General features: G+C 36.9%; 1 pseudogene; it reads right to left on the bottom strand.

The window, feature by feature from the left end:
* Positions 1–20230: 20230 nt before the first annotated feature.
* Positions 20231–22063, bottom strand: LOC149158166 (hydroquinone glucosyltransferase pseudogene; annotated as a pseudogene).
* Between the last annotated feature and the right edge of the window lie 265 nt (positions 22064–22328).

Below are 22328 nucleotides of genomic sequence, written 5' to 3'. Positions count from 1 at the left end.
TGTACTCCACCCATCTCCATTCTATGTGATAATACAAGTGCCATCAGTATTTCAAAGAATCTAGTCATGCATTCCAAGACCGGGCACATACCCATCAAATATCACTTTCTACGTGAACAAATGCTTGAACAAAAGGTCAAATTGGAATATGTTCCCTCCAAAGAACAGTTTGTTGATATATTCACCAAACCACTGCCCAAAGAGACTTTTGAATATCTCAAATAGAAGTTGGAAGTAGTTGATGCATCATCCTGATGTTAAAACCTACCTGTTTCACAGAAAGGTGGTTATACGCGAGTTTCATGAAGCGTAGTCGCATACATACGCTGGTTTCTATGGATACAGTCGCGTATATGTTGGTTTGAGGAAAAGCAGTGGCCAGACTCTGGAAGAAAGGAGTCTGATATGGTTCAGGGGGAGCATATGCTTCTAATAATGCATTGTTGGCATTATCTGAGAAGATCTTGATACAAAATCACATAGTTGTTTTTATTTCAGGTGGAACAGGTTCAGGGGGAGAACATGGTTGCTGGACTAGAGGCTGATTGACAAACGCTGCTGATGATAGTTGTTGATGACTATCATGATTCTGGTCTCTGTTATATATGTCATGTATATATTTTTATGAAAAGGTCATGAAATGACCTATTTTGTTACCCCACTATGCATGGAATGGATGTTGTAATGTTTTTGTTTTGACATGTATAAACAATTGGTATGTCCCCACTTGGTTGGGATATGGATGTCTGTATGAGTCATTGGTGATAGGAAGGTCATTTATGATGTATGTATAGAGTCATGTTCTTCTTTTAGAACATCTTTTTGTAGACCTTTCTTATATTCAAGTGGAGCATGGACTCGTTCATGAAGTTCAATCAACACACTTTAGCATATCAAAGAATTTAACATGTACTCAGGGGGGGCATGACCCTTTGCCCTTGATGACAAAGCGGGAGAGTGACTTGGGGTTGCCATCAAGTCCAAAGGGGGATATTGTTGGCATTATGACTCAAATTTGACACAGGTGTTGTCCTTGATGGCAACTCACTTAGAGGATAGATCACAATTCAGCAGGTTAACAACTTAGAGTTACAGATCAGACTTTACAGAATGAGTAAAGACAAGTATACGCAAGTTCACCTTGACGAAGTAGCATATATTTTTAGTCAATTTAGTGTTTCCTAAATTGCTACATAAATTATCAATCCGGGAGTCGTAAACTAATGAAGTGTAGTGCACTGTATGTGCTAGACAAACCTTTTCTTACCTCACTGTTTTCAGTTTTATCTTGTTTTGGGGTTTTGTTCTTGTTGGCCTCCTAAAGTGTTCTAATGCAATGGAAATCCTAATCTGCTGTTAAAGCAAAAGTTTTAAGAATACTTTTAAATATCAAGTGTGAATGTAGAGTTGAAGACAAGGTTTATGCTTCTTATGATAATTTCCAAACTTTGAACTTAAGAGATCTTAAAACATGCTATCTACAAAATCAGAACTTGAATAAGAGTATAAGCATGCAGCTACATAAACCAAACTAAAAATGAAGTATTGAAAATGAGGTTACTATCTCCGCTGTCCATCCTAATTGTAGAATTGAAATCTAATAAACTGCTGCAACTCAAAACCAAAAAGTAAAGAAACTAGAAACTAGTCAATGATTTCATCCATAATCACAATATTTCGTCAATTAACTTCTAAAACGGGGTTAAGATAAAAATTCTGGAAATATCATCATATGGCTTGAAAAGAATGACATCTAAATTATCTAATTTGCACACTAATGAAAGCAAAGTCAATTACTTCATCTATAATCACAATATTTCGTCAATTAACTTCTAAAACAGGGTTAAGCTAAAGACTCCAGAAATATCATCATATAGCATGAAAGAACTGACATCTAAACTATCTATTTTGCACACTAATGAAAGAAAAGTCAATTACTTCATCTATAATCACAATATTTTGTCAATTAACTTCTAAAATGGGGTTAAGCTAAAGACTCCGGAAATATCATCACATAGCATGAAAGAACTGACATCTAAACTATCTACTTGCATACGAATGAAAGAAAAATCAATTAATTCACCTATAATCATAAAAGCTCACCAATTAACTTCTAAAACGGGGTTCAGCTAAAGGCTCCAGAGATATCATCATATAGCATGAAGAACTAATATCTAAACTATCTTGAACAGTAAACAAATCTCACTAAATAAAAGCATAAACAACTAAAATTGAAAACTAAAGTTCAGTAGAGGAAGCAAGTCTCAAATCACCACTTGATGCAAAAACTACACTAAGAAGCTTGAGCATAACCAAACTTAAAGATCTATTCTGAAATGCACATATCAGCGTTAGTAAGAAATGTGACAAGCTGCAAAGACAAGTACAAAGTTAGAATGATTATGATCATAAGCTAAACATGAGAAATATACAATTAGAATGAGAGAAAATATACATAAAAGCTATACAAAAACAAAATAAGGGACCTCAGCTACGCAGGGGCCCTCTGCACATCTTTGGACTAACATGCTGTTACTTCAAACCACGCTTAAACAACCATGTGAAAAACAGAGTTTTGTATTATGAAACAGAGGAATATGTCTCTCGGTTACAGAACAACAAAATAACATTATAACAATGATATCAAGAACTAACTATCTGCGTTGCAAACGCTTATATTTATAGGGAAAATGGATAAATGTATCCCAGAGGAATTTCTTCAGCAATGGACACATGAACAAGTCAAAATCCGAGGATTCAGCCTCTCGGTTGCCATGAGCAGTAAATCTATGCGAGGTGGATGTTGGATTGCATTATGGAGATGGCCTGCAAGTGGAAAAAATGGATCCATGAGTTCAAGAAGGGATTCGGCTTCTTTTACGTGCAGGAACAGAATCCTAGTTGACATAGAACTCTTCGTTGACCTCCCTTTGATCGGTACCTTTCCTTACGAATTTGGCTAAGAAAATAGGACCCCATCCATGGGTGGATAATTTTTGAGATGCCCATGTGTCTCATTCCTCCTACTTACACCTTTAACCTGTAAAACAATGAAAACGGCTGCGAAATTGCCAGTTTGCTGCAGAAAGTGGCTACATTCCATAGCTGATAAACAAAACCTAGATCAAATAGCACACACAATGATATAATTTGAAAATCACTCGAATACACTCCTGAAATCAACATGTAACAACTTTTGATAGCTTAGGAGGCACTGCCATGGGAAAATAGAAGAGAAAGGGTTTTAAGAAAATGCTTGGAAGAGAGGTAGTTTTGGGGCTCAACATACCCCCACTGTGAAGATGTTGCATGTCCTCATGCAACCAAAATTGCAACTATCCTCCCTTCAATTCATCTACTCTGAAACTTCTGCTAAGACATCCAACCTTTTCTTCTTCTTTCTTATCGTCACTATCATCCTGGGCTTCATCATAAGACATTTGTACTTGAGATTGAAGAGGACTCTACTCAATCTCCTATTCTTCTTCTTCAATTTTCTATTTTTCTTGTGCCATAATCCTAAATGCAGCATGGTATTGTCATGGATAATTTTTTCCAATTTGTTTTGCTCTTTTAATGTTTCATTCTCCTTTTGGATATGTTTGTTTAGGACTTCTAGATCATAAATTTCTTGCTTCAATGACTGAATCAAAGTTTCCTAAGTTGTACCTAGCTGATTGGATGAAGTTCCTTGTTCTGCTGTAGTTTTCTGTTGTTCCAATGATTCAATGAAATCATACATCTGCTGTTGAGTTTGATCAATTTCTGGAGTTGTTTTCCTTGGACTAGTTTCAAAATCTAGCTGAGGAGAAAGAGAATACTGTGGACTTTGATCAGGTGGAGTGTTTTCTGATGACTGATCTGGAGTTTCACCTCCCAGGTCTATGAATTGATCTCCTTTGATTTGTGTTTTCTTCAATTTTCCCTTTAATCTAGAGCTTCTTCTTAGACCTTATGAGCTTATGTCTCCCTTTCCTATGCTCTGTTTCTCCTTTCCTTTTTATTTTGCCTTAGTTGATTGTTATTTAAGATGAATTAATCTCTCAGAAAGCACTTGCTCTTCCTCTGAAGAAGGCTCAGGAGTCTGGTAAATGTCTTCAATTTTCCTCTTTCCTTTCTATTTTGCTTGTTTCATAATTTCAAGCAATGTTTCAAAAGGAAATTCTTCTTCACTAGTTTCCTTGGTCACACTAGTAGGAGTATATTGGATTGTTAAAGTTGTTCTTTTCCTCCTACTTTTCTTTACTGAACTCCCCTCAGGCACTTAAGGAGGGTCTTGGAAGAAGTTCCTAACTAGGAATTTTTCCCATGTATCTTGCCTCTCTTTCAAATGATTTTCAACCAGGATCTTAACAAGGCCATGGTGGTAGAGATGAGGTTCCACATAAACTATATTCCTTTTCACAGTAGTAGACATTTTTCTCAAACTACTCAACAAGAAATAAGGAAGGTTGATAGTTTCATTCTCCAAGAAATTCATTAATATTCTGATATGATACATGTACATGGAGCCATACCTGCCCTCGCATGTAATGAATTTATGAATGATCAACAGCAGACTAGTCCATTTATCTTTTAAGGCTAAAACAAGAATTCCTCATTTAAAGATTGATATGTCCATACCTAGATTACAAAGAATGACCCTCCAGACCTTTTCATCGAAGTCCTTGTTCTTAAACCATCGCTCTCCTTCTTGTGGAAGCTCTGTGGCTGCTACAATTGATGATTCTGTCACTAGAAATTTGATGTCTCCAATTTCAACTTCTACGCCATTGAAAGATCTTGCAAACGTTTTTGTGACCTCCTTATTATGACCCTTGAAATTCTTAATAAACTGCAACCATCTTGCCTTCTTAAATGTGCTCTTAAGCTGTGGGTATTCTTCCATGATTTTAACCCCTTCGGGCTTTGTTCTCATTATAAGACCCATTCTTCCTTCTTACTGTGAAGACACCTCTGTAAATGACAGTTTTACGAGAGTAGAACGGTTATGTGAGCGGAAAATAAAAGAGGGCCGTGGAGAAAATCAGTGATTATGAAATGGGAAGAATACTGAGCATGAAATGAGAGAGGGTTTACAGAGCAGAAGTCTGTGTGAAAGCGTGGAGGCAGAGTGTCTTCCGTGAAAATTTGTGAGACTAAATAGAGTTTGAGTTCATAAAAAGGTTGTGGAGTGGAACGTCAGTGGGTTCATAAAAAGGCTACGGAGTAGAACCTCAGTGGAAGAGAGTCGTATTCAATCAGTTCACATCTACATGATTAGCCATTTTAACAAGTGTAATGAGGGTGTACGACTAAGTACGAGTTAAACTCGGAAACAGATTATGAGACTGTTAGGTCCAATGCAGAGGATATGGTGGAGTTAAGGCAGCCATCAAGTCAAATCATTACACGTTATGGAGCTGTGATTTACAAACTATACAAATTATGTGTTTGAAATGCTATTTGAAAATGGTTTTGTCCATACCTTGGAATCATACCTCTTTCATTTTGCTAACTTTTAATTGGCTGCCTCTGTAGGTGCTTTTCAGGTGCTGATGTCTTCAAAGATCTTCTCCTTCCATACCTGCATATTTCTTTTATTATTATTATTTGGCTAATCACTTGACTGTCACTGCAAAGTAACAGAGGATTAGTTGCGGAATCAGCGATCAGCTGTGGAATTAGAATTTAGCTGCGGAATCAGCAATCAGTTGTGGAATTAGAATTTAGCTGCGAAATCAGAATTCAGCTGCAGAAACTGACATAGTGAATAACATATGACTTGGCGAATGAATGGAAATGAAAAATGATTGTATGGATGATACATGGAAAGGTGAATATGAAGAGAAACTGAAAGAAATTTTATTGATGGAATGAGGTGGCGAGATGGAGCAAAATGAAATGGAATGGAATGAAACAAACTATGAGTGAAATGAGAGATTTTTTTTTTGGAAAATATAAGGCGTTAGAATATTCTGATTTTTGCCCTATATTTTCTGTATAAGACTGTCAATCAATGATTGGTTTTTAGGCTTATACATTTTATTTATTTTTAGATGATGATGAAAAAACAAAGACTAGGTTGGTGGAGAAGAATGATTCTTCTTCACAGCCTCATTGCAAAGTTATCTTGAAAGATTTTGATAAACTCTTCCTTTGAGAGTGGCTTATGATAGATCTTCAATCTATGACCATTCACAATGAGATGAGTTTGATGCTCATCAATTATTTTGATTCTTACTACTCCATTGCTAAAAAATATTTCAATCTCATATGGCCCAAGCCAATGAGTCTGAAATTTACCTTGAAAATCCTTGAACTTTGAATCAAATAGCAATGCCCAATCTCTTTCTTGAAACTTTTTGTCATTGACGTATTTGTCATGCCACTTAGTTTTCTACTGCTGAACTAGATCAATTCTTTGAACTGCTTCTTGTCTGATCTCATCTAGTTCATTCAACTGCTCCAGTCTATGCTTTTGAGCTTCTCATAGATCCATTCCCAATTGAACTGCCATCTTGAAGGTTTTAACTTGGAACTCAATGGGGAGCAGAACTTCCTTCCCATAAATAAGTTCACAGGGAGTGTGTCTCATTGTGTTCCTCCATGTAGTTCTATAGGCCCATAAGGCTTCAGGAAGCCTTTCTGCCTAATCTCTTCTATGTAGATGCACAGTCTTGGTAATGATTCCTTCAATTACTTTATTTGTGGACTCCACTTGACCATTTGCTTGTGGATGATAAGGAGTGGATTTCCTATGCTTGACCTTGTACTCTTCCATAAGCTTCTCCATCATTCTGGATGTGAATTGACTTCCCTAATCTGTCACAATTTCCCTTGGAACACCAAAGCGAATAAAACTATCCTCATAAAGAAAATTAACTACTTTATTTTCAATAGTAGAAAATAATGCTTTGGCTTCTACCCATTTAGTGACATAATCAGTACATACCAATATATACTTTTTCTGTTTGGATGGAGGATTAATAGGTCCAATAAAGTATAAAGCCCATTTTTCGAAGGGTTCGATGAGTACCTGAGGTTGTAATGGCATCTCATTTGAGGGGGTAGGTTTCCATACCCTTTGGCAGTTGTCACACCTTTTGACATATTGTTTTACATCTTTGAAGAGGGACGGCCAATAATATCCTAAATAAAGGATTTTATAAGCTATCCTCTTGTCAGCAAAGTGTCCACCGCACGGTTCATCATGACATACTTTGAGAATATCAGGCATTTCATCTTCCCTGACACATCTTCTTATCACAAAGTCTGGCCCTGTTTTATACAATTCGTTAGAAATCCATGAATATCTTGAACTATCTTGAATAATCTTTCTTCTTTCACTAGGAAATAAATGTGAAGGTAGTTTCCCTGTAACCAAATAGTTAGCCATATCTACAAATCAAGGAATTTTAGTAGTTATTGCAAATAAGTATTTATCAGGAAACTTATCCTCTACAAGAGAATCTTCTTTGATATTTTGAATCCTAGGCAAGAAATCAACAACTATGTTTTGTTTCCCAGGTCTATTTAACACAGTGATATTGAATTCCTGTAAAAATGGGAGCCATCTTGTAACTCTGCCATTAGTAATAAGTTTGTTCATCAGATATCTAATTGCAGAATGATCAGTATAAATAAAAGTTTCATAACCTATTATATAATGTCTAAACTTATTAATTGCATGAACAACAACTAAGAACTCTTTTTCAGTCATAGTATAATTTAACTCAGTGGGAGTCAAATTTTTACTGGTATAGTAAATGGCATAAGGGACCAAGTCTTTTTGTCCTAGAACAGCTCGTAGAGTTGTATCTGAAGCATCTGTAGAAATATGGAAAGGAAGTCTCCAATTTGGTCCTCTCAAGATAGGTGCTTCAGATATTCTTGTTTTCAAAGCTTCAAAGGTTGATTGGCAATCAGAACTCCACTTGAATTCACAATCTTTTGTAAGTAGTTTGAAGAGTGGAGATGCTATTTTGGTAAAATTTTCTATAAATCTTCTATAATATCCAGTAAATCCTAGAAAACTTCTAACATCTTTTTAACAATTTGGAATAGGTAACTTGGAGATGACTTCAACTTTGGATTTGTCTACTTTAATCCCAACCCCCTGAAATATGATGTCCCAAAACAATACCTTCAGTAAACATCATAAAGAATTTTTCACGGCTTAATGAAAGGTTTATTTCTTTACATATTTTAAGGACTTTTTCCAAATTTTCCAAGGCTTCTTCAAATGTATTACCATAGACTATAAAATCATCCATATATACATCTACACAATCATGGATAAGATCAAAAAAATTCCTAGTACTGCTCTTTGGAATGTTGCAGTTGCATTACATAATCCAAAACGAAGCACTCGGTAGACAAAAGTTCCCCATGGACAAGTAAATGTGGTTTTATTCTAATCTTCAAGTGCTACCTAAATTTGATTATAACCACTAAAACCATCCAAAAATGAAAAGTACTTTTTGCCTACTAATTTATCTAATACTTGATCTATAAAGGGAAAAGGAAAGTGATCCTTCAAGGTTGCTTTATTCAATTCCCTATAATCAATGCACACCCTCCATTTACCATTATTTCTGGGCACTATCACCAAGGGAGAAACCCATCGGCAATCTGAGATTGGGTAAATGAAGTTCACATTGAGTAATTTTTGGAGCTCTTCTTTCACAATCTCCCTAAGATTTGGATTCATCCTTCTCTGAGGTTGTTTGATTGGTCTATTGTTTCCCTCAAGATAGATATGATGGATGCAAGTCTTAGGGTCAATACCTTTTATATCGGTATACTCCCATGCAAATGCAGCAGAATGTTTTTGTAAGATTTTGGTTAGCTCTTCTTGTTGTAACTTTTCCAAGTTTTTGTTGATATTCAATGTTTTACATGGAAAAATTTCATCTACAGAATTGCCAAACTCTTCCATAGAGTAGAGAGACATTTGCCTTGATGACAAGTATTCAATATCAGAATCTAACTGAAATTGTGTGTGATCATATTCTGAGGATGTTTCAAAATTTTCTAATGTGTTCAGGATTTGACTATCCTCACTAACTTCAGAGAGAGTAAAGACATGTTGTATAGCATCTTCATCATCAACCCATTCATTGTCTCCTACTTATGTAATTGCTTTTGCTGGAGGATACAAAGTAAATTTCTTTGTTGAACTACCATCAGAAATGTACATGTCACCAGATCTACAACTAATAAAAGCATCAGTTGTGGCTAGCCAAGGTCTTCCTAAGATGAGTGGGTATCCTCCTAGATTATTCTTGGGAGTCAAAATCATGAAATCCACTGGATATTCCCAAGAATCCAAGGAGACCGAAATATCTTCTAATACACCATTTGGTTTGATTACTGATCTATCTGCAAGTTGCAGTAAGGTAGGTGTGAAAAGAAGATTAGGAAGTTTAAGCTATTCCATAGTCTGTCTACTCATAATGTTTATAGCAGCCCCTAAGTCAATCAATGTATTTGGAATTTCTGTTCCATTTATGTGTGTCTTGACAATTGGACTACCTGGATCCACATATTTCTGCATGGTAATCTTTCCCATCATGATATCTTCTATTTTTCCTACTAGGTGGATTCTTTTTGTGTCTCTCGGTTTCCTACTTAGTCTTTTGATACTCAACTCCTTTATTGTTTTTGATAGAATAGGAATCTCTCTAATGGCTTGTAACAAGGGAATCTTGATATAGACATTCTTTAATTCATCTAGGAAATCATAGTCAGGCAACAAAATTTGTTTATGCTTCTTATGATAATTTCCAAACTTTTAACTTAAGAGATCTTAAAACATGTTGTCTACAAAATCAGAACTTGAATAAGAGTATAAACATGCAGCTACATAAACCAAACTAAAAATGAAGTTCTGAAAATGAGGTTACTATCTCTGCTATCCATCCTAATTGCATAATTGAAATCTAATAAACTGCTACAACTCAAAACCAAAAAGTAAAGAAACTAGAAACTAGTCAATGATTTCATCCATAATCACAATATTTCGTCAATTAACTTCTAAAACGGGGTTAAGATAAAGACTCCGGAAATATCACCATATGGCTTGAAAAGAATGACATCTAAATTATCTAATTTGCATACTTATGAAAGCAAAGTCAATTACTTCATCTATAATCACAATATTTCGTCAATTAACTTCTAAAACGGGGTTAAGTTAAAGACTCCGGAAATATCATCATATAGCATGAAAGAACTGACATCTAAACTATCTAATTTGCACACTAATGAAAGCAAAGTCAATTAATTCGTCTATAATCACAATATTTCGTCAATTAACTTCTAAAACGGGGTTAAGCTAAAGACTCTGGAAATATCATCATATAGCATGAAAGCACTGACATCTAAACTATCTACTTGCATACCAATGGAAGCAAAATACTTTACTTCACCTATAATCACAATAGCTCGCCAATTAACTTCTAAAACGGGGTTAAGCTAAAGGATCCGGAGATATCATCATATAGCATGAAGAACTGATATATAAACTATCTTGAATGGTAAACAAATCTCACTAAATAAAATAATAAACAACTGAAATTGAAAACTAAAGTTTAGCAAAAGAAGCAAGTCTCAAATCACCACTTGATGCAAAAACTACACTAAGAAGCTCGAGCATAACGAGACTTAAAGACCTATTTTGAAGTGCACATATCAACGTTAGTAAGAAATGTGACAAGCTGTAAAGACATGTACAAAGTTAGAAAGATTATGGTCATAAGCTAAACATGAGAAATATACAATTCGAAAGAGAGAAAATATACATGAAAGCTATACAACCTTCAGCTACACAGGGGCCCTCTGCACAGCTTTAGACTAACACACCATTACTTCAAAGCACGCTTAAACAACCATGTGAAAAAATAGAGTTTTGTATTATGAAACAGAGGAATATGTCTTCTGATTAAACAACAGCAAAATAACACTATAACAATGATATCAAGAACTAACTATCTGCATTGCAAATGTTTATATTTATAGGGAAAATGGATAACTATATCCCAGAGGAATTTCTTCAGCAATAGACACGTGAACATGTCAAAATCTGAGGATTCGGCCTCTCGGTTGCCATGAGCAGTAAATCTATGCGAGGTGGATGTTGGATTGCATTATGGAGATGGCCTGCAGGTGGCAAAAACAGATCCATGAGTTCAGGAACCGCTTTGGCTTCTTTTACGTGCGGGAACAGAGTCCTAGTTGATGTAAAACTCTCTGTTGACCTCCCTTTGACCAGTGCCTTTCCTTATGAATTTGGCTAAGCAAATAGGACCTCATCCATGTGTGGATAATTCCTGAGCTACCCATGTGTCTCATTCCTCCTACTGACACCTGTAAATTGTAAAACAATGAAAACGGCTGTGGAATTGTCAATTAGCTGGGGAAAGTGGCTACATTCCATAGCTGATAAACAAAACCTAGATCAAATAGCACACATAATGATATAATTTGAAAATCATTCAAATACACTCCTGAAATCAACATGTAACAACTTTTGATAGCTTAGGAGGCATTGACATGGGAAAATAGAAGAGAAAGGGTTTTAAGAAAATGCTTGGAAGAGAGGTAGTTTTGGGGCTCAACAGTATACATGCGAGTTAACAGACCAAAAGGTGCGTATAACGTACACACGCAGTTTCACAGAAGGAAATGCACGTACATGTTGGAAATCTAAGTTTTGATCCGTGGTATTCGATCCATGGTATTGGTCCAAAGCGTCTGGTCCGAAGTATTGATCCCAGGTATTTGGTCCAAGGTATTGGTCCTAAGTAGTTTTGGACCATGGTATTGAGAAAGGCCTAACATTATATAAGGGGAAGAAGATCATTAGGCAAGGGCACTCAAGTATTGAATATCTGATGATAAGTAAGATCTAGTGTACAGGTTATTGGGTTATGGTGCATAGCTGAATCTAAACCAAGGATGAACCTTAGCGCTTGTTGAAGGATAAGATCTAATGATGGGTTAAGACTTTAAGGCTTGAAGTGAAGTATCTTTATGTGGTTTGATCATTTATCTGAATCACTGGCGTATGTTGTAGTCTGTAAATATGATGATCTGTGTATAACTGAAGTTTGGAATTGTTGTAATGTTTAAATCATCATTTACAAATTTGGACGCAGGTTCACTTTATAAAAGGTGCATATACATGCTCATTCTGCATATCAAAACAGTGTATACATCTTAAGTTTGATTTGCAAATCCGTACACAGGTTCGCCTTGAGAAAGGAGTGTATGCACGCAGGTTCGACACAGGGAAGTAGCGTATACCTTGTAAAATATGTTTTAGCTGCTTTTGTTTGTTGTTGCAGTGTTCTGGGTTCTGGCTTGGGTTCTAGTTACTGTATTCTAGTTACAGCATTCTGAAAGATCAGATTGAAGGGTTGTCAAAGTGATTGATTGTTTCAGTTGTGGTTGGTGAAAAGGAGCAAATATATTTGATGATTGATTGATGGATCTAGTCTGAAAATTTATGAAACGTGGTCCCTGGAAGAAAAGAGATGGTTGTAGCCTTCTGTAGGCTGGCATCTACATACTAGTAAACATATCAGCTAGTACAAGAGCTAGGGGGTTGTAGCTCCCTTCTAGGAGAAGCTGGAGAATGAGAGAAGGTTGTAGCCTTCTACAAGTAGAAACCTGCATACTGGTATAAGTCTGCAACAGTACAAAAATTGTAAAAAGAAGTTTCTTATTATTAAAAATAAGATAGAGACAATTGCAGCAGGTGGTTTTCACCCACATTGGGTTTCCACCTTATATCCTGTGTTCATGTGTGTGATTGTTTGTTTTGTTATTACTGCACCTCGTTACTATTTATATGGTTCTGATGCACTGATTAAAGATCAACATATGATGAATTAACTGAATCTTAAGTTTGCAGTATATACGCTAGTTGCCTTAACCACAATTGCTTATACACGCGAGTTCCATTAACTGAAGTAGCGTATATAAATCTGATTATGGAAATGAAAAAGTATTGACTTGCTAATACTGATTCAACCCCCCCCCCCCCTTCTCAGTATTATTTCCAACAGAAAACTGAATAGATTTATTCCATATCTGAGTCATTTCCAAACATATGAAAATCGATACGTTGTTTAACAGTGGATCATAGGCCAACTTAATTTCTACATATTTGATTAAGAAAATGAATCTGGAAATTGTGCCCCATCACAAACCATATCCATTCGGATGGATAACCAAGGATGCTAATTTATAGGTCACACGAAAATGTATTTTCAGGTTTGAAATCACTGCTAATATCGTTGATGAAGTTGAATTAGACGTTATGCCATTGGATATCTTAGGAATTGTGTTGTGAGGTCCGTATTTGTATGATAGGAAGGTTGTTTTCCACAAATTTGAGAACAAATACCATTTGTTCAAAAACGGAGTGGAGTACATTGTGAGATCCCATCGCAGGAAACTTAATCTATCTTTGGCAAGAACATGTGAAATGAAATGATTGGTTAATTCCAGTAAGAGTCTCGTGCTCCTCATGCATAATCAAGCAGAAAAATGACACGAAGCAAGAATCCTTTGCAGGTTGTTATTTGAAGCTGAAAGCTGAATTGGTTGATGTGGTCAATCAACATGGAGACATGTTTCAAGAACCAAAGGAATTGCCACCAAAAAGAGGAATTCAACATGAAATTCAGCTACAGCTGGACTGTCCACTCCCAAACATTGGTATGTATCGAATTTCAATTCTGGAATGTTTAGAAATTAAAAAGAAAGTCCAAGAATTGTTGGACAAAGGTGTAATTCATCCCTCTACTTCACCATGTGGTTAATTGTATTGGTACCCAAGAAAGATGGAACCTGGCACATGTGTGTAGATTATCGAGCTTTAAATAAGATCACAATAAAGAATTGATACCCACTGCCCAAAATAGATGATTTGCTAGATCAGTTGAAAAATGTAAATTATTTCACTAAATTAGACTTGAGAAGTGGATATCATCAAGTAATAATAGTTGAGGAGGATATTTGGAAGACTAATTTTAAAACCAAACCGGGATTGTTTGAGTGGCTGGTTATGCCTTTTGATCTTTGCAATGCTCCAGCTACATTCATGAGTGTTATGAATGATGTTTTAAGATCATTTTTTGATGAATTTGTAATTGTCTATTTAGATGATATTTTGATATTCAGCAAATCAAGAGAAGAGCATGTCAAGCATGTTAGGAAAGTTTTGGATATCATTAGAAAATAATAGTTATTTCTAAGAATGTCTAAATGTGAATTTGGGAAAAATTTCGTAGTGTATTTGGGCCATAGTTGGATGAGGTGAGATGAAGATTGATCCCTCTAAAGTTTCTGTCATTGTAAATTGGCCAATACCCAAATCAATCAAAGAAGTAAGGAGTTTTTTTAGGAGCAGCGCAGAATGGAAGAAGTTTATTACCAATTTTTCCTCCATAGCAACGCCACTACATGTGTTGACTAGCGTGGAGGTTTTCTTCCAATGGGGAGGCAAACAAAAAAAATCATTCGATACTTTGAAACAAAAGATTAGTTCAACCCCAATGTTGTCATTGCCAGATTTGAAACAACCATTTGAATTACAAGCAGATGCAAGTGATTACACCATGGGTGTAGTTCTTTTACAACATGGTAAGCCCATTTCATTTCATTCTGAAATTTTTAATGGTGTTGTTATTAATTATCCTACACATGATAAAGAGCATTATGCATTGGTACAAAGTGTGAAGAAATGGAAGCATTATTTGATGGGAAAAGAAACCATTATTCACACCAATCATCAGCCTTTGCAATTTCTGCAATATCAAAACCAAATTGCAGCAGTCAAGGCACTTTCGTTGGATGGGATTTTTGCAGCAATTCCACTTGTTAATCAGGTGCAAGAAAGACATTTATAATAGAGTTGCTAATATGCTTTCTAGACCGGTTGTAAATGTAGCCATTTTTCTCAAGAATAACTATGTTTTGCCTTAAAGTTATGTTGAACAATACGCACATGATACTGACTTTCAAGAGGTATATTTAAACTTGAGTCAAGGCCACCAAGTTGAAGAATTAGAATACCATGTTCATGATAACCTGTTGCATCATTTGGGAAAACTTTGTGTTCCATGGGAAGAGAGAGTAAATGTCACAAGGGAAGCGCACACTTTCCTTATTGCTGGACATTTCAGTGTAAGTAAAACAATGGCAAATCTTCAAAGGTATTTTTATTGGCCTCGAATTCTTGAAAGTGTGTCACGTTTTATAAGAGGTTGTTCATTGTGTGCAGTCAGTAAGCCTAGTAATAGGAAACTAGGATTGTACACACCACTTCCAGTGCCTTCAAGACCATGGGAAAGTGTTTCTATGGATTTTGTACGAGATCTTCCTTTATCAAGGAAAAGTCATGATTATTTGTATGTATTTGTGGATAGGTTCAACAAGATGTGCATATTAATGCCTTGTAAAAAGAAAATTGCAACTAAAAAAATAGCTCAACTTTTCTTTTAAGATGTATGGGTTCATTTTGGATTTCCTACATCTATTTTAAGTGATCGTGATTTTCGATTTGTTGGGAATTTTTGGTAAAGTTTATGGAACTTAATGGACACCAAGTTGAAGAAAAGTACAACATTCCATCCACAAACAGATGGTCAAACTGAAGTGGTTAACATGACAATCATTCATTTGCTAAGTGGATATTACAACAAACATCCTAAGTTGTGGGATGAACAGTTGCATTATATTCAGCATGCTTACAACTGAGAAAAACACTCTTCTGCTCTAACTTCACCTTTTGAGGAATGCCTTAGGTATTTGCCTAAATCGCCTTCAGATTTCATCTTTGAGAAAGATGTAGTTGTAGATGGAAATAATGACATAGACAGAGCAAAGAAATTCATTGAGAAAATTCAGTTGATTCACCGAACAGTTCAAGAACAACTAGAAAAGACTCAAGGCAAGTATAAAGCAAGGGATGATAAGCATCGCGTGGATCATCAATTTCAAGTAAGTGATGAAGTTTGAATATACATTAGCAAGGAAAGGCTTCAAGGTGAAGGTAAAAATCTGAAACCAATTAGTTATGGTCCATTTAAAATTCTGGAAAAGATTGGTAATAATGCTTTCAAGCTTGATTTTCCTTCATATGTGCAAATCTATTCCGTTGTTAATGTTGAAAATTTGAGATTGTATGAACCTCATTTGATTGAAGATCAAGGAGAGAATGTTCAAATTCCATCTATTGAAGACTTTTCTCTAGAATACCTTGATGTGCTTCAGCCATACACTATACTTGACAGAAGGACAAGGACAACTAAAAGGGGAAATATTGATTATCTTTGGGTGGGTCTCAAAGGTACACATCCATCAAAGGCAAAAATGGATTGAAGTGGGGAAGGTGAGGGAACATTACCCTCATCTGTTCAATAACTGAAAGTGATCCTTTTGAGGTCCAAAAGGCTTCCAGTGGGGAGGAGTGATCAGATGCTTAGAATTATGCTAAAATTCAAATTGTTAGAATCTTGTCAAACTTAGCTTCACATTAAAGAGTTCATTATTCTGAATCCAACGGTGTGAATGACACTCAAAACCGACTTCGTATGCAAAAGTTAGAGCAAGTCAAAGTTCAGGTTTGACTTGCCTACATGGCAGGATTGGGATGACGTGGCAAGTCTTCAGCGAATAAGGAGGTGCCAAGTGGCAACCCACCATTGGTCCTCACAGATGGCAAATAGTAGTGGTAGGCGAAAAAGGTGTTTCAAATCTGCCCCCAGTAGGTTGGGTTGCGACGAGATCAAATCATAATCGCAATCAGTGAAAGGGATCAGAGAACAGGTATCGGCCCCGACCCCAGCAAGGTTAGTGATGCGATGCGATGCAATTGCATATCACAATCACAACAGTAACAAGAATCGGTCCTGGTGCAAGTTAAGTCTCGAATGTGAAAGACCCCAGACGCGATAACATTATATGTCACAATTTAAAACTTCGAAGGGTTTGTGATATCGCAATCGCAACATTTCGCCTGGTAAACAAGACATTCGACCTGCCGAAACCTATCGATTGCAATCTGCGATAAGGCCGACATGATATGGCCCACGGTGCGGCAAAATTCTTGCCCAGTTAGCGGATTTTGTGGATAATTTGTAGATTTTTGCCGGTTTAGAGAATTTTGTGGAACGATTAGAGGAAGAACTAGTAGAAGTCATAACTCCATTTCTTATCCAAATTTGATGGAAAAATAGTCAATTCTAGCAGTTTTTGGGTATTCTGAACTCATTGAGACAGGTTTTAGAGATATATGAGCATTGTAAACACCATTTTTGATGTAATTTGAGCATAATAGAGAGGCCCAAGCCATTGGAAGTTGAACCAAGGAGACGTAGCCCAGGAGGGGTGAAATCCTTTATCATGTGCTTGTTGTGTGTTATATTTTGATGTTCATTGTTGTTATATTGTTGATGTTCAGCATATTTTTTTTATGTTAAATTGTTCATAACATTTATATAAGAAACTCTCAGGAAAATATGTTAATTAAGAAAAATTCTTGAATCCTTAAGCACTTGAAAAGCAAATGATAAGCATCCTGGGTTTAATTCTGATTGGGGAATTAGCAAAACATTACTAATCTGCTCCAATTCAGACTAGGAACCCCTTTTTGGTTGTGTAGACTAGGGGGGGAAAGAGAGCTGGTGATTGAGATAGTTGAGTGAATGAGAAAATTGAGTTGATAGAGTGTTTTTGTAATCCCTTGTGGTCTCCCAGTGTGGGCGTGGCCTATTGTTGAGAGACCTAGAATAATAATACTTAAAATTGAGAGGAACATCTTTAATTAGTAACTAGAAAGATAAATATTTATGTTTACAACTTTTTCTATTTCAATTTAATTATTTAATATATCATTTTCACTTTTTCTATTTGACATACAAATTTTCTTGTCATTTTCTTTTTAAATATGTTAAACCTTTTTTAAGTTAAGCTATGACACTTGAGAAACGAATATATATATATATATATATATTCGTCTGTAGTTTTCTATTAATATCAACAGATTTATAACCAGTCCAAAATATACAAATTCAAAATTTACTTCATGCTTGTTAAATCCTCACTATGATTGGAATTGACCAAACTATGGAGAGTTATGAGGATAGAGAATCTGAGAGTTGGATTTTTGGAACTATCTAGTCTACTCTCAAAACCAGAGTTGAAATGTGCTAGTCCAAATATCTAAAAATTGAGATCATCCAAAGAAAATCAACTGAAACATAAACAATAAACTATGAATGAAACAACCATATGTAGTAAAAGGAAATGAAAACTATCCAAAACCAACAGATATTCCTTCCAAAGGTAGCATGTTGATTCATGTTTGGATTTCCTATTCCAAAATTATAACGAGAGATGAGGTTGTGGAGTTGGCTTAAGGAGATTCTTGCGCTGGTATGATGACCACCCCAGGTCCTTCCTTGTGCTCTTCAAATTGGGTGACTGAATTAGAAACTATATAGTGTTCAATGTTGGACAAAAGAACAACTATATCATCCATGTTATACTTCATGTCCCTTAAGATGCGCTTGATGTCTTCTTTACCTGAAAACAATGTATAATTTTCTACCTGCTTATTGCTTATGACCATACTAAGTAAAGTTTCCATTTGACAGAAATGAATAATGGAATGTAAGAAATGTATCCTCCGCCTATGAAACTTCCCCAAATCCAAGAACCATTTGAGGCTACTGCCTCCAATGTTCTTGTCTGAGAGGTAGTCTTTGTCACCAAATTCTTTAGCCTCTAACTGCAGGATTTCTTTGTGTACTTCCAAAGGTGTCACATCGAAAAAGTTAGTAATGGATTCCCAAACAAATAACCTCATGTTTCGTGAGGAAGAGGACCTTGAGGTTCCACCCCTATGGCATGAAGCATGCACCTCGGGTTCCATAATGATAAAGATCCTACAAAATAGTATGCCACGGGCTATGGTTGAATGACTCAGTAAAAAACTGCTACGGACAAGACTATACTACCTAAAACACAATTGGGAAATGAGGCGTGAGGGCAACTAAAGGACTATAGAATGAGAGTTTAGACGGTGATGAAATAACCCTTTAGAACCATATGGAGAAGCTACATGAGTACAAATTCCACATACCAGAATTGGATAGGGAAAGGAGATTCCCGCTGGGTCAAAATTTTTCGGAGCCACCGAAGGGAGGGTTGCCACTAGCTGAAACGAGGGGTTAGACCCAGAATTATGGAGAAATAATACAAAAAACATTGACTTGGTACAGAGATACGAACTATAATATGAGACCGTAGACTGCCAAAATAGGTGCCAAGTGGTAGTAAAAAGAACATCTCAGCTCACACTTAGATTTGCAACCTTTAGCTATAAATTGAACCCTCGTCCACAACAGATGTAATGAAGGAAGTAACCCTACCAGTGATGACTCAAGACCTATAATGAAGGGGTTTTTTGACCAAAACAAGACATAGACGAAAGTACGTAAGGACTGTGTGTAGGATACAAACTTAATATTTGCACAATAACCAATAATATCTAGACAAGAAAAGAGTAAATGAAAGACTCGATTTAGATAGTAGAAAAGCAGACAGTGTGAACAATACAGTGACCCTGGCAGTCCCAAGCCAAAAACACGCGAAAAAGGGCATGCCTTTGAGCTCAAGTCGCGAGAAACTATCTCTGCTCTACAACTGAAGAGAGGTGCTTGAAAACGCCTTTGGTAGACACCATCTTTGCCACCTTGAGACCGCACCATGATATATATGGCAGCCCAAACTTGAGGTAGAGAGAAAGCATGTCCTTTCGAAGCTAGATGTAACAAATGCAACCCCTAGTTCCCTCATTCGATGAGGTGCCATTATTCTCTCATTAATGAGCATTTTGTGGATATCAAATAAAATTGCAAAGGCCTCCATTCCACCCTGTGTTGAATGATCCATCTTTGAACCAACAAAGAAGATGTAGTAGCCTAGAGTAATACCACACGCAAAGACCTTAGCAATGTGCTAAGGGCATTTAAATAGAACTATGACTATTTTCGTGGCTCGGATTCTGTATTTTGCTTTACAACATAGACCTTAAAAATGAATTTAAATATAAGCATATAATACCGATCCACTTGACATGTTGACACATTTACATTTTACGATAAGTGAATAGAATAAAATAAATCACTTTCCTCACATATACATTTAATATAAGATGATTTATAATACTATTAAGTGATTCAAATGTGTTTTATTTGTCGTGACATAAACACCCGAGCCATCTATAATCTAAAAAAAGAAGGGACCAAAGTCTAAGACTCTCCTATTATTGAATTACAAGGGACGCCTCTTATGCATGAGGACATTGCACATGGTAGCCACTATCATATAAAACTTACGGAACTTGCATAGAGATAAAGCAAAGATGGGGCTTTCCCTCAGTTTGTTATTCCTATGTGAAATTTCTCAAGTAGATGAAGGCGTGTTAGTACAATCCTCCTGTTTCCAAAGAGAAGCGAGAGTGGCCATGGTGTTGTATGAACTCCCTCCCTCACTGATTGCATTGTGGGCCGTTTGCATCAATTCCTTCATTCTCTTCTTTGTTTCCACTCCGCTTTCTCCTTCCATTAATTCTCTCACTACTCTTTCCACTTCCTCTTTGCTCACCAATCCATTCGGTCCCTTTTTCGGTTCAATGGCCACCTTCTTCTCCTCCACGAGAAAAATAGCGTTCATCCGCTGTTCGCCAAATATAGGCCAAGCGATCATGGGCACTCCATGTAAAATGCTTTCAATGGACGAATTCCAACCGCAGTGAGAAAGGAAACCGCCAGTAGATGGATGAGAAAGAACAGGAGTCTGAGGCGCCCATGAAGGAACCACAAATCCTCGATCCCTGGTTCGACTCTCGAAGCCCTCAGGTAGAAGATGACTTATGTCTGCTTCGGCTGTTGTGGGCTGAATTGGCGCAGACCCCCGCAACGCCCAAATGAAGCGCTGCCCGCTTGCTTCGAGTCCTAGGGCAAGTTCTCGAACCTGATCGTCCGACAGAGTGCCTTTGCTCCCGAAGGCAACGAACAGAACGGACGAGGCGGGCTGGTGGTCCAGCCATTTCAGGCACTGGTTATCCTCCACGGCCTCATCAGATGAGAATAAAGACGAAGATATAATCGGCCCCACGGGATAAATGGAGGGCATTTCGGCAGCACTCAGAACCTGTCCTTCCACAAGAGCTTTTATTGGCTCAACTTCCATATCCTCGCAGCTATTTATCAAGATTCCGCGCGCTTCATGAAATCGAGAGCAATGTTGGAGGAACCAGTTAAATTCAATTTTGTCAGATCTGTCAAGAATGGGGCTGGGCATATCTCTCCCTGCAATCGGTCGAATGCCCGGCACTTCAATAGGAAGGTCAACGTCTTTGAATGAGTTTTCAATCTTTTTAACAAGCGCTGGAAGGTACAACATGAGGCAGAGCACAGAAGCCTGGGAAGGGAAGAAAATGTAGGAAGGTATTTCTAGTTTGGATGTCACATCGAACATGGTGGTGCAGAACATATCAGTGATGAACGCGCAAAAAGGAAACGAGGAGGACCTGAGAGCATCTTCCAGAAAAATTTTCGTTTTCTCCATTTGTAAAGATATGCGAATTCGGTGATTCATTTCTGTAACGTCCCCTTCAATCTCCACATCAGGGAGCTCGACGAAGCGTATCCTTTCCACAGCCGAGGACACCAGGCGTTGCACATATAGGCTTTCGCGGGGAAAGACAGTCATCCATTTGGGCATCATGAAGGCGACAGAGAAGCCATGGTGGAGTGCCAGCCTCTTTGCAAGCTCCACCATGGGGATGAGATGACCCATCCCCAGCGACGGAAAGATTGCTACATGCTGCCTATGGCTCTCCATTTACACCTGTCGACTGAAAGCAATTCAGTTCTGTTTTAAGATGAGAAGAATTAGCTCCACTGACACGAATTTATAAACGAACTCTACTGTTCAGGAGCTGGATTGCTTTACTTTTTAGGAAACTTGATAAACACGGCTTCCGACGTTATAACTGGCTTAATCCAAGGCGCTTGTCTCCAATTATGCGTGGAAACGGAATCTAGTGGGCTATTCTATATTATTTTATTTTTCAAAGCAACATGTTTTAATACTCAACAAAGTGCAGGCAATACCCATCCAACCTCCAGAAATACATAATCCATGACCCAAAAAAGAAAGATACACCGAAAGAAAGTCATTAGGCTCAGTCCAACCATCCCACTTACAAATACGTCATTCATGACGAAATGGGATATAACAGAGGAAGGAAAGAAAATCTATTTTAA

Source organism: Pinus tabuliformis, chromosome 5_2, assembly GCF_031772625.1.
Source record: "Pinus tabuliformis cultivar Carrire ecotype Pingquan chromosome 5_2, CPIR1, whole genome shotgun sequence".
NCBI lineage: Eukaryota > Viridiplantae > Streptophyta > Pinopsida > Pinales > Pinaceae > Pinus > Pinus tabuliformis.
This window is presented reverse-complemented; position numbering and strand designations above follow the sequence as displayed.